Raw genomic sequence first — 13,152 nt, 5'->3', positions numbered from 1 at the left:
TTTCCCATGTATCATTGTGATCATTCATTTATACTTGGTTCGTATCACTGCTGGATGCAACAACCTTGTATTTTGGTGAGATTGACTGATTTTATTTGAATCATTCCTGAGAGTTGGGCACCACCAACATTTATTGTCCATCCCTAATTGCCCTGGAGCAGGCAACCCATTTAGATTCACAGAGTCATACAGCATGAACGCAGGCCCTTTGACCTAATTTGTCTATGTTGACCAGGTTTCCTAAACTGAGCTAATCCCATTTTCCTGCATTTGGCCCATATCCCTCTAAACCTTTTCTGTCCATGTACCTAACCAAATGTCTTATAAATGTTGTGATTGTGCCCGCTGCTGTTACTTCCTCTGTCAGTTTATTCCATATATATACCACCCTCTGTGTGTAAATGTTGCTCCTTAGGTCCCTTCTAAATCGTTCCCCTCTCACCTTAAACCTATACCCTCTAGATCTGGACTCCCCTATCCTGGGGAAAAGACCTTGGCTATTCACCTCATGTACACCTTTCATGGTTTTATAAACCTCTATAAGGTCACCCCTCAGCCTCCTATGCTCCAGCAAAAAAGCCTCAGCCTATCTAGCCTTACCTAGCTTCTCATAACTCAAACCTTCCAGTCTCAGTAACATCCTTGTAAATCTTATTTAACCCTTTCCAGTTTAATAACATCCTTCCTATAGCAGAGTGACCAGAATTGTACACAGTACTCCAAATGTAGCCTTACCAATGTCTTTGTACAGCTGTAGCATGATGTCCCAGTTCCTGTGCTCATTGTTCTGACTAATGAAGACAAGCATGCTGAGCGCCTTCTTTACCAACTTGTTTACCTGTGACATTACTTTCAAGAAACTGCGTACCTGCATCCCTAGGTCTCGGCTGTTGAACAGCAACCCCCAGATGTCTATCATTAATTGTGTCACTCTTGCCATAGCTTGTGTTACCAAAATACGACACCTCACATTTATCCGAATTAAACTCCATCTGCCATTCTTTGAACCACTGGCCCAGTCGACCAAGATCCCATTGTATTCTTAGATAACCTTCTTCATTGTCCACCATACCACCAACTTTGGTGTCATCCACAAACTTACTAAACATGACACCAATATTCTCATTCAAATCATTTATATAAATGACTAACAACTGTGGATCCAGCACTGATGTTTGAGGCACACTGCTGGTCACAGGCCTCCAGTCTAAACAACAACCATTTGCCACCACCTCTCTGTCCTATCATCAAGTCAATTTTGTATCCAATTGGCTACCTCTCCTTGGATCCCATATGATCTAATCTTACTAACCAGTCTACCATGCAAAAACTTGTCAGCCTTGCCAAAGTCCATGTAGACAACATCTACTTCTCTGCCTATATTAATCTTCTTGGCCCCCTCTTCATAGAACTCAATTAAATTTGCGAGACAAGATTTCCCACTCACAAAGCTATGCTGACTATCCCTAATCAATCCTTGCCTTTCCAAATACACATACACATTGTCTCAGAATCCCTGTCAACAACTTACCAACCACTGACATTAGGCTCACCAATCTGTAGTACCCTGGCTTTACCTTGCAGCATTTCTTAAATAATGGCACCACATTAGCCGACCTCCAGTCTTCTGGCACCTCACCTGTGGCTGTTGATGATAGAAATATCCCAGCTAGGAGCCTTGCAATTTCATCCCTATTTTCCCGTGGGCTTCACTTGATTTATCTACTCCAAAGCTCCATGTCCTTCTAGTAATGTGACAACTGGCGTTGCACACAATACTCTAAAGTTCTATACAGCTGCAACATTGCTTGCCAATTTTTATGCTCTAGGCCCCAGTTGATGAAGGCAAGCATGCCATATGCCAGCTAGACCACCTTATTTGTTTGTATTACCACTTTTAATACAAGTTGGACCTACACGCCTAGTTCCTTCTGTATGTTAATCCTGTACCCTCCAGGATTCAGCTACAAACCCATGATAGTACAGCTGGGAGTGTACTGGTTACGAGATTGGGCTACTTCTATTTCGTGTCTGGTTCATCCAATTCATTGTAAATGCTAAGTGAAATCAGATGAAACTTCTTAGTTTATCATTTTCTTTTTTATAAACTCTAGCCTTATTTATGGACTTACTCTTAACACTGTCTGCTCCTTCCTGTATAGGTCTGTTTAGTAAATCTCATATCAATACCTTTTACTTTGGCCACGCCTACACACTTTGATTCCCACATCTTCCCAAATTTAACCTCTTGCCTGACTATTTAGCTTAAAACTGTACATTGCTGGCTATGCAGTTTTCAGGAACACTGGTCCCAGCACTGTTCAGTTGGGGACCATCCTAATAATATAGCACTCACTCCCCCCAGCCTTGGTGCCTATATTCCCATGAATCAGAGCCCACTTCCCTCAACTCAATATTTGAGTGATACTAGTATGATATTTTCTATGTCAATTTGCACATTGCATCAGATAATAATCCAATGATCATGAGTTTTGACATTTTCCTCTTAATTTGATTGCTGGCTCTTTATACTTCTTTGTTCTACCAATTTAATTAAGTATATGGACCATGCAGACTGGAACCTCCCATTTCCAGCCCTGAGCACATGGCCCAAATTCTAGCATTGGATAAACATCATAGTGTCTGGACTCACAATTTTCACTGAATGATACTTCTCGATCTGTGCTGACAACTAAATTGCATTTTTACTGTCTCAATTACTTGGCTAGTATCAACTCTTGAGGTCAAATAGATTTGATTTTACCTCTTCCAGGTATCATTGTCAGGGGCCCCCATAGAAGCTACTAGCCACAAATCCAGAGAGTAGCCTTCATTTCCAAGAGCCAAGTGGAACTATCATAGCATTTCCTTGGACTCTTGCAGGGACTTGCAAATGATCTTTCTGAAGATGCAGATTGATGAAGTGGAGGTCCTTCCAGTAAATGTTAGCTCTAGAGAGATCTCCCGCTGGGATGTGCCTTTGCAAAGGATGCCTGGAGAAAGATGCAGTGGTTTGTGTCAAGGTTCGTCCTAAGCAGGTCTGTAACACAGGCCACACTGGATGAACACCAAGATAAACGTTGACTGCACCTGGAAGATTATCACTCGGTGATACCCTTTGGTCTGGCCAAAACTTGGTGTTCCAGAACAAAGATTTGATCCCAACTGAGTGTTGCAGACTGGCACATTCCAAGGTCCAGGACTATGGGCTGAAGCTTGGAGCAGCTGCTGCCAAGGTGCAGTGGGGTTGTCCACCATCTGAGGTTCTTATACCAAAGTTAAATTGGAGTCTGTTCAGTTATTGGATCATCCCAGTACCTCAAATGCATGTAAATATAGTCTTGTTCAAGTAAGAGATGTCTTTGGATAGAGTCAAACACCAATGTTTGTTTGTCTCATTGATATGCTACTGTGCAGAACTGAAATGCATTTGTATGTGGTGTATATATATATACGCACATATACATACATAAAGATATTTATTATGAATAAAGTATATTTTAAAAACAAAGAGCCAAAGAGAATTTGTGGACAATACAACACGATAACTGGAGGTTAGCTTTCCCAACATTATCAGGGCCTTGGTGAGGCCACATCTGGAGTGTTACGTGCAGTTTCAGTCTCCTTACCTCAGGAAAGATGTTCTGGCTATGGAGGGAGTGCAAAAAGGTTTACCAGACTGGTTCCTGGGATATCAAGACTGATGTACTAAGAAGGGTCTATATTCGTCAGAGTTTAGAAGAATGAAGGGAAATCTCATAGAAAGCCATAAAATTCTAACAGGACTGGACGGGATAAATGTAGGAAGGATGTTCCCAGGGACTGGGGAGTCCAGAATCAGGGGTCAAAGTTTAAAGCTTTGAGTAGACCTTTTATGACTGAGATGAGGAGAAATTTCTTTGCCCAGAGAGTGGTAAGCCTGTGGAACGGTCTGCCACAAAAAGCAGCTCATGTCAAAATATTCAATGTTTTCAAGAAGCAGATAGATGTAGTTCTTGGGCTAAAGGGGTCAAAGGGTATGTGGAGAAAGTGGGAACACGGTACTGAGTTGGATGATCAGCCATGATCATATTGAACAGTAGAGTGAACTTGAAGGGCTGATTGGCCTGTTCCTGCCCTTGTTTCTATCCTTCTACCTGCAATCCCTCAGAGCAGGACAAATGTTCACTGTAGAGCACATGGCAAGGATATTATCTGTGGAGACAGCAAGAACTGCAGATGCTAGAGTCTGAGATAACACAGTCTGGAGCTGGAGGAACACAGCAGGTCAGGCAGCATCAGAAGAGCAGAAAAGTTGACATTGTATGAAGAAGGGTCCTGACCCGAAATGCCGGCTTTCCTGCTCCTCTGATGCTGCCTGGCTAGCTGTAAATTATGTATGGAGTTGTTTAGTGTGAGGGTGTAGGACGTTGTGGGGGGTGGGGTAATGGTGGGGAGATGCTATGCTGGTGGATCACAGCAGGTGAGGCAGCAGGGGAGTAGGAAAGTTGACATTTTGGGTTTACACCCTTCATTACAACTTGGGAAGGGGAAGGGAGCGCCAAAGTAAATAGAGGGAGGACGGGTGGGGCTTGGGGAAGGTATTTGGGATGGTGATAGGTGAGTGCAAGTAAGCAGTGGTGGGGATTGGGCAGTGAAGTGGGAGGAGCGGATTGGTGGGAGAGAGAAGATTAGTTGTGTCAGGTCAAGGAGGAAGGGATGAGAGAGAGGGTTGGACATGGGTAGAGGCCGGGGGTGGGGAGATTTTAAAACTAGTGAATTCTATGTTTCGGCCATCGGGCTGTCGACTTCCAAGATGTTGTTCTCCAGTTTGCATCTAGCATCGTTTTGGCACTGGAGGAGGCCCAGGATGGATATGCCACCCAGGGAGTGGAAAGGGAAGTTAAAATGGTTAGCGACTGGAAGGTATTGTTCATTATAGTGTACAGAGCATCTGTGAATCGGTCTGTGTTTGGTCTCATCAATGTAGAGGAGACCACATCGGGAACAACAGATGCAGTAGACCAAGTTGGAGGATGCACAGGTGAATGTCTGTCAGATGTGGAATGATTGTTTGGAGCCTTGAATGAAGGTGTGCGGGAAGTATAGGGGCAGGTATAGCACCTCCTGCGGGTGTGGGGAAAGGTGCTGGGTATGGTGGGGTTAGTAGGGATGTGGAGTGAACGGGGGAGACTCGGAGTGAGCAGTCCCTACAAAAAGCATATGGGGTGGGGAGGGAAATCTCTCTTTGGTTGTGGGGTTGGATTATATGTGGCGGAAGTGGTGGAGAATGATATGTTGGTTGTGGAGGTTTGTGGGGTGATATGTGAGGACAAGGGGGACTCTTTCCTTATTTTTGTTGGGGGGAAGCTGTTTGAGAGTTTGAGGGTAGAAGTGTGGGAAATGCAAGAGGGCATTGTGAATCACCAGAGGAGGGATGTTGTGGTCCTTGAAGTAGGAGGACATCTGGGTTGTCCGGGAGTTGAGTGCTCCATCTTGGTAGCAGGTGCAACAGAGTCAGAGGAATTGGGAGTAAAGGATTGCATTCTTGCAGTAGGGTGGGTAAGAGAAGGTGTAGTATAGGTAGCTACGGAGTCGGTGGTTTTGAAATAGATTTCAGTGCTGAGATGGTTACTAGAGCTGGAGATGTAGAGGTCCAGGAAAGAGAAGGAGGTGTTGGAGTGGTCCAGGTGAAACTGAGTTTGGAATGAAAGGTGTTAGTAAAGTTGATGTTAGTTCAAGTTCCACATGGGAGCACGAAGCAGTGCTGATACAGTCATCAATGTAGCAGAGGAAGATGTGACGGATGGGGCCAATGTAACACTGGAAGAAGGACTATCCCACATATCTTACAAAGAGGTCAGCATAACTTGGACCTATAGGGTGCCTTTAGCCAATCGTTTAGTTTGTACTAAGAAGGGAGACATGTCTGTAGTAATGGGTTTGCTTCAGTGTGTGGTCAAAGAGCTTCAGGGTGGAGAAGATCACCAGTGGGTTGAAGTATGAGAGAGATCCACTGAGGTCTTTATGGGGGGAGGAGCGCAACGTCTTCACTGCATTGACTCTGACTCCAGCATCTGCAATTCTTGCTATCTCCTGATTCATCAGACACAACTCCCCTCTCTTAACCTTGCTTCCAGCAAACAACTGTGCATCAACATATCTTCCTGATTCTCACATTAACTCAAAACCAGCACCATTCCCTCGCTCCTCAAAAATCAGCTTTTGTGTGATGCTTCTCGCAGAGTTCAATCCTGTCGCTAATCCTGCTTTCCACTCCTCATTGGTGAAGTTGATTCTCCCAGCTCTGTGGTCAGGGATCCTGTCACCTCTGTTCAATTCTCCTCAACATCGGCCATTCAGCCCTCCCAGCTCTGCCAGAAGATGGCAGCATTCAGGTGCACTATCTCTCCTTGTCAGCCCTTGGTGTGATCAGCCATGTCAGTATATCGCTGAAATTTGGGAATCTCCTCCCCCGTTTCTACCATTGGGCATTTACCTGAGAAAACATCTTGACCAATCACTTCCCTTCAAAACCCAAGAATTGTCTTCACCAGGAATTGAGTTTCGGCCATGTTGCTTTTTGGTGATCCCACACAAAGACATCTGGTCAAAATAGACTCTGCAGCTCCTATTCTCTCTCTGTTCCTACATTCCTGTGTTGAATGGCTAGACTTGAATCAGCTGGAATTTTCTGGCCCAGGTTCTGGTTGAAACAAAGGACAAGAGAATCCCTCCTGTGCTGGCAAATCCTGAGCCAGACTGACCCCCCTCCTCCCATCTCCCCTCCCAAGATAAATGATCCATGAAATTGTAAGGAGGGTCCTGAACCAATTCCCTGCTCCATTTCCCACGAGTTCCGTAGTGTCACTCAGAGTGAGGCCATGTTTTGAAAAACAGGGCATTCTGCCTCAAGGGAGGAGACAGGGCCAAAGTGTGTCTGACAGATGTTTCTCTTGCCCTACATCAAATGCCTCCTTCTATCTGCTTTATCATTTCAGGAAAGGGACTTTACTCTCTGGCCTCCTTTCAACTGTGCCCACACACAAAAGGTACACCTTGGTCCCCTCTCACAGCCTTTACACAGATGGTATACTTCAGCCTCCTGCCACTCTCTAAGATGGTACCAGAGAACTATTCCCCAACCTTTGAATTCTCAGCCACTAAGGGAGATTGAGGATGAGTTTATGGCTGGGAAGAAGTAGTTTTTTAAAAACATACCTGTATTGTGTGGATGACATCATGTCGGTTGTACAGATTATTCATTCTTACTTTTCAGAGGACGTAAAAACTATGCCCCTGAGACTGGACACAAAATCTAACAGATACTCTAGTGCCGTGCAGAGGTATTTGGCACTAATTTTTAGGAGGGCAGGCAGTCTGTCTGTGCTATCCTGGTCAATATTTATCCGTGACAACGCCTAAAATAGATTATCTAGTCATTATCATGTTGCTGCTTGTGGGAGCTTGCTGTGCAGCAGACCTATCTCACTGTGACAGCAGCCACAGAGAATTGAGCAGGTGGCTTGGAAAATATTTAATTCATTCCTTTGTCCCCAGCTGTCAGGAACACCGTGACAATTAAATCACTTCCAAAGAATTGGAGCAATGTTGACCAGTTGTTTTGTTATTTGGTCTCTGGCATCAAACTTTAATAACATGCTCCTCAATCATCAATTTGAACACAATTTCAGGACATAATCAGACTCAAAACTTCTCCTGAGCATATCCATTATGTCCCAGATTGTGAACTGCTTCAACATACTCTCAATAACAGCTGCTGTGGCCAATCACAAACTGATCCCAATTTTAACTAATCCAGCTGGAGAAGTGACTGTGGATACTGAGAAAGACTGAAACACGAAGTGTCATAGTATTCTAAATACAGCCTGTGTGACCCAGCTCCCAAGCAATGGCACGTATTTATCAGATTAGTCATTACTGTAAAGTTTCCTTCTTTAGATGATCATTCACTCCCCTTTGAACATCAGTAGTAAATTAATCAATTCAGTAAACAGGAACAATACGGAATCAAAAGATATTGTTTCCCACCCGCGGCTTACCCAGTTCTCTTTCCCCTCTCTTCTCTTGTCTAAGTGGAGTCCAGACTGCAATCAGATTTTGGGATGGTATTAATTTTGCTGTCTCACACATTTGCACAGTTTGTGAATACTTCACCACCATTCCCAACACCATTAACAATTCTCTGAGTGATATCTATTCCGGATAGAATTGCTCTGCAGAGGCTACAGACAAAGACAAGATTCAGAACACAGCGCACACAGACGAGATTGAGCAGAATGGTCTCAAAAGTGAGGGATTTTAGCTAAAAGGCCAAATTGGGTAATCTGGGGGTGTTTTCTTTGGAGCAAAGGAGATTGGGGAGAGATTTGATGACAGATTTTGATAAAATTGACAAAGAAAAGCTGTTTGGATTCACTGATGGCACAAGAATAGATTTGAGGATTTCGGCAAGAGATGCAAGCAGATGTGAGGAAAAACCTTTCTTACAGTGTGAGTGTTAATGATCTGGAATTCACTGCCCAGAGGGGCAAGAGGTGGAGCCAATCAACAATGTTAAAGGTAAATGAATTGACACTTGAAGGAAATAAACTTGCAGGGATATAAAGATAGGAATGGGTCTCACTGAATTTGCTGTGAAGAACAATCTTCCATCTTTCCATACTATTGAGTGGATGGCTAGAATGGTCTCCTTCTCACTCCTCTTGCTGGACTGTAACGTCCATTCTCAATAATGTCCTCTCAGTTGTAGAAACAGACAGAAACTATTCATTAAGAACCACACAAACATCCTCCTCTCCACTCACAGGTTCCGAACAAACTCTACCCTTTGTTATCCTTATGTTCTTTATTGTAGTTAAAGTGAATCTTTGGATTTTCTTTGATTTTACTTGTCAATATGCTTCATGTTCTCTCCAAGTTCATCTTTTCAATCTTCATAGTTCTCTGCTTTTTACACTCCTTTGACTTTTACTGTAGTTTGGACCCCTCAGTATCTCCCTCACATATCCCTTTCTTCATGCCTTGACATCCAGGGTGGCTCTGAATTTCTTATTCTGACTGTCGTGTTATGTCGCACAGCTAATCTGCTTGTTTTGTCTTGTTTCTTTCTGTATCTCTTTCTATTTGCATTCAAATTTTAACACAAGGGTAACATTTAATTTCTAGAATTAACAAGGTGTAGAACCGGATGAACACAGCAGGCCAAGCAGCATCAGAGGAGCAAGAAATCTGATGTTTTGGGCCTAGACCCTTCTGAAAATAATGAAGGGGCTCAATCCAAAATATCAGCTTTCCGGCTCCTCTGATGCTGCCTGGCATGCTGTGTTCCTCCAGCTCCACACTGTGTTATCTCTGACTCCAGCATCAGCAGTTCTTACTATCTCTGTTAACAAAGTGTGGAGCTGGATGAACACAGCAGGCCAAGCAGCATCTCAGGAGCACAAAAGCTGACATTTCAGGCCTAAACCCTTCATCAGAGAAGGGTCTAGGCTCGAAACGTCAGCTTTTGTGCTCCTGAGATGCTGCTTGGCCTGCTGTGTTCATCCAGCTCCATACTTTGTTATCTTGGATTCTCCAGCATCTGCAGTTCCCATTAACACTTACTATCTCTGTATCAGGTTTAAATTCTGTTTCAAACACTGCACCTCCAGAGCACACCCATCTCTAGTTGAGCTGGTGTGATGAGAAGGTGGGGTGAGCTGCTTTCTTGAACTGCTGCAATCCTTACAGTGAAGGGACATCCACAATGCTATTTGGAAGGGAATTGCAAGATTTTTATTCCTAAGGTGCTAAAGTGGGTCATTTGGCTAATTAAGCCTTTCAATGTGATCATGACTGATCTGATAATCCCTAACTCTGGCGACAGTGAAACTGCCCAGCAACAGTGAAGGAACAGTGATATATTTGCAAGTCAGGATGGTCTATAGCTTGGAAGGGAACTTTCAGGTGGTGGTGTTCCCATCTATCTGCTGCCCATGTCTTCCTGGATGGAAATGTTTGCAGATTTAGAAGGTGCTGTTAAGGGAGACTTTGTGAGTTTCTATAGTGGTCAGTGAAGGAGAGAATGTTGAAAGTGTTGGGCTCTTCTGTCTTGGAGTTGAAACCATCCAAAGACCTCGCTCTGCACATGCTCATTCTAGAATGGTGTCTTCGCTCACTGACATCAGAGCCATGTGATCAGTTCCATCATGACGATTGACATGAATCTCATTATACCATAGAGAGGAGAAAGAAATGAGGCTGGAAATGAAACTGAGGTTCACACCAAAGTAGCTGGTGGATAATGGTTTGCTGATAATTGGAAAGTTTTGTTCAAGAATGTTTTGGTGTTGAATTCTGAGTGCAATGGTGTGTTCATTCAGGCAAGTGGCACCAGTGCCAGCACATTCCTGATTTCTACCTTGTTTGTATTCACTTACAATGAGGGGACCCACCAGAAATTGTCCATCCCTAATTGCCATTGAGAAGGCCATGTTTTGTCAATACCCTGCCATTTACAGAGTCAGATTTGGAGAGCATTCAGGGACAGTGAGAGACACAAGGGGGATAAGGCATTCTGAGCTCCTGAGACAGTTTGTTCGTACAAACAGCTGAAGCATAGCTCCACACAGTGGGCAGTGAGTCAGTAACAGACCAACTCTCTCAGAATGCCTCCTCTTCCCCAGAAGGGAACGTCTGGAGAACAGATATGTTACTGATTGACTCTACACCAGGCCCACTTGGCTGTTGATCCCCGCTGTTGATGACTTGAGCTTCATGGCTTTATAAATATTTCTGGGAGAATTGACCAGCGTTACACAAGCAGATGGGATGATGCCAGTTGTGTCACATCACCCAAGGATCGAAGTGTATTCTGGAAAGCATTGATTAATTGTCCCAGTGTTGCTGCTGGAGGAAGGGGCCTTCTTACCACTGACAGCCCCTTACCCCTCTCCTCTGGGAGCCAGCTCTTTGACTGCAGTTTGTTATTTCCATCCAGGAAGACAAAGACAGCAGATAGATGGGAACACCACCACCTGAAAGTTCCCTTCCAAGCTATACACCATCCTGACTTGCAAATATATCACTGTTCCTTCACTGTTTCTGCATGGATCCAGGGGCAGACATTGAGAAAAAAGGATTTGGGCACTGGGGGAGAACTGAATTACTGACCAATGGAGGGAAGGTCATTGATGAAGCAGCTGAAGATGCTTGGGATGAGAACACTACCGTGAGACATGAAAGCTTTTGAGGAAGATTGGTGTGCCCCTGGCTCTGGGCCAGAAGACCCAGAAGAAGGTTCAAGTTCCACATGTTGGAAACATCTCCTAACATGTCTGAGCAGGCCGATTCAAAGGACATACCCTGAGGAAGAGCGATGACTGACTTCCAACAGACAAACTTTTTGCTAGAACAATAACACAGATGCTGCCAGATGTGCCGAGTTTCTCCAGTAATTTCTGTTTTTGTTTCAGATTTTCAGAAGACGCAATTCTTTGTGTTATTTTAAACTTTCTCCTGGCCTGACTCCCCCTCCACCCCGATTCCCAATCCCATTCCAGTGCCTGAAATGCCTGTTGTGGTCACATGACTGACACTCAGGTGGCTGAATTACTCAAATGCACAATTCTGGGATTCTAGGTCAATTGCTGTTTGACCTCCAGTGGACGGTTAGTCCTGCTGGGTAGCTAGGAGCCTGGATCAGGCCCTCCATTCTTGGCTACAGGTTGCTCTCAAAGCAGGAACACTGCTAGCCCAGCTCACAAGGGAACCTATTATTGGACACTGACCTCCAGGAAGTTGTAACTCATGTTAACTAAATTTGAAATGCCTCTAGATTTACCAAAGCTTGTAATTTCTGAACTATCTCCTCTGTTGTCCTGTCTTCCTTAATTTACAGAGTGTTTGTGTACATGGATTGTGTGATGAAACAAATGCCATGAGTCAATGCAGGGCAGAGCAAGCATTTCAATACAATACTGCAACACTGCAGTGTGACCTACAAGAAAATCCCATTAACAGCAAATGCAAAAGCAATCAATTAACTCACACACACCATTAACCCACCTAACTTCAACACCAGAAGTGGCCTGCTTAGAAATATCTTTAATTGGAAGTGTAGCTAATAAATATACTTTAGTTACATTGCTGAATGTCAACACATTAAACAATCTCAGTGCAATGTATGTGGGTTCTGTATTTTTGCAAGCCACCATAGCTGACAAGCCCTCCTAAGTTTTCTAACCAGATATAGAGCATAAAACTGTAACTACGTATATAAATATAATTAATGATACATAATTGCAAAGAATAAACAGCAAACCAAACATGCATACTGAATGTTGCTTATGTTTTTATGAATTGATAGATCTAAAATACATTGCAAATAAGGCAGTTGTTGAGCAACACATACAGCAGGGGTAAAGGTCAAAGATATCCACTGGAAACTGGTCAACAGAAGCAGTGGGATTACACATCCAGTGGGTAAAAGTTAACACATCCTGTAGATGGACATCTATCAGAATCACCTTCTATTTTTCATTAGATTTTGGATAAGCCAAGGGGCAGACTTTGCTGAGAAATGGATCTTTATGCATTTAGCCACAGTGTTAGCACCAAGCAATTTTAGGTGAGATATTACAGAGTGTATCACCACTAGATCATGTTCTTTGTCTCAGTCTGGTAACTCGCTTAATGTACTAACTAAATTATGGAAGTGTTTTGTGATGAGACAATAGCCAATCTTACCTCCGTGTGTCGTCTTTACAGCCTGTAGAAGATCTCAGTGTTTGCCTACGTGGATAGATAGGTGATATTGAAGTTGCAAGGTCAGTCACACATGCTGGGTTGGCATCGAAAAGGGATTGATTAGAACAGTTTGCTGGGCTGCTGGTTTATGATGCCAACAGTATGGGTTCAATTCCTACACCAGCTGAAAGTTAACCCTTTTCAATATCTTACTTCACCTCAAGTTAAACCACCACCAGTTATGTCTCTCTAATGAGAGAACAGCCCAATGGTCCAGAACTTTTATTGGCATTTAAATTATACATAAAAACTGAGCTACTTTTATAGAAAGTTAAAATGCAAAAATCTAGTGCAAAAACTACATCTAAAATGTCACATATATATTAAATTTACAAAATACACCCCTGCTGTTACAATATTTAT

This window comes from Stegostoma tigrinum, chromosome 27 (assembly GCF_030684315.1).
Source record: "Stegostoma tigrinum isolate sSteTig4 chromosome 27, sSteTig4.hap1, whole genome shotgun sequence".
NCBI classification, from domain to species: Eukaryota; Metazoa; Chordata; class Chondrichthyes; order Orectolobiformes; family Stegostomatidae; genus Stegostoma; species Stegostoma tigrinum.
Note: the sequence above shows the minus strand (reverse complement) of the source record.